The sequence below is a fragment of the Gossypium arboreum genome, chromosome 4 (genome assembly GCF_025698485.1).
Source record: "Gossypium arboreum isolate Shixiya-1 chromosome 4, ASM2569848v2, whole genome shotgun sequence".
NCBI classification, from domain to species: Eukaryota; Viridiplantae; Streptophyta; class Magnoliopsida; order Malvales; family Malvaceae; genus Gossypium; species Gossypium arboreum.
Window position 1 is genome coordinate 76,112,907 of NC_069073.1, and position 1,230 is coordinate 76,114,136.

Consider the following 1,230-nt stretch of genomic DNA (forward strand, 5'->3'; position numbering starts at 1 on the left):
AAACAACATGCATTTTACTAACTAACGCATTACATATTGTAGCTCAATACACATCTCTCATGTACTTCATAACCAAACATCATCACAAGCAAATATATACCTTGAAATAGTATATATGTCATGCCAATACATCATGTGCAAACATGTATACACATATAGGTGCAAGGTCAATCTCAAGGGTTCATACCCATCCAAACACAAATTTTACCAATCAAGTAACAAGCATAAATCATGCTCATGAATGCACCATGGCCGAATACATCACAACCATACTCTTTCAACTTCGGTCATGGTTAAACAAAGAATTCAATGTCTTACTCAAGATTGCTACAAAGAAATTTCAATAGTAGTCAATCCATCATTGCATGCATCATTAGCAAGCTTCACATTTAGCATGCAATGGCTTCAACACAATAACAACCTTGGCCAAATACCATTTCCATGGCATAACAAGGATTTGAACCATGGCTAACATGAACATCAAGTTAGCAACTAAAATATGCATGAATCTCATGACACAACCTCATACATACCTTAATCTTGATGCAAGTATAGCCAAAATCTCCTTCTAGATCTCTTCCAAACAAAAAAATGGAGCAAAAATCCCTCCTTCTTCCTTAGTTTTGGCTCAAAGAAAGGATGAACAAAATTTTTCTTTCTTTCTCTACAACTCACGGCAATGGAGGGGAATACCACACTCACACACATTTTTTTTTTCATTCTTTTCTTACCCATACACCTTTGTTTATTATTTCTCCCTAATGCACCAACAAAACATGTTTCATGACATGTTTTGCCCATCCTCTCTGCCATGGCGGCCACTTCATGTTGGGGGAATTTGACATGCAAATCCCTTATTTTTGCATGCATGAGCAACTAGTCATCACACATTTCCCCATCATACTTTCAAAGTTCACTACTAGGTCCTTTCTAGTGAAATTCACATTTATAACACTAAATCGAAACATCAAAAATGTCACACACAAATTAACACATATCATAGGCATCAAAATAAATTTTAAATTATTTTTATGCCTCGGTTTTGTGGTCCCGAAACCACATTCTGACTAGGGTCAATTTTGGGCTGTCACATGAACAATTTTAGAAATGTACAATTTTGCTAATCTATCAAGTGAGTAGTATATACGTATCAGTATGAAATGCGTAGACTTTGTTAGTCGATCAACGAAAACCCAGATAGCATCTTTATTTTTCAGATTTAAAGGCAAT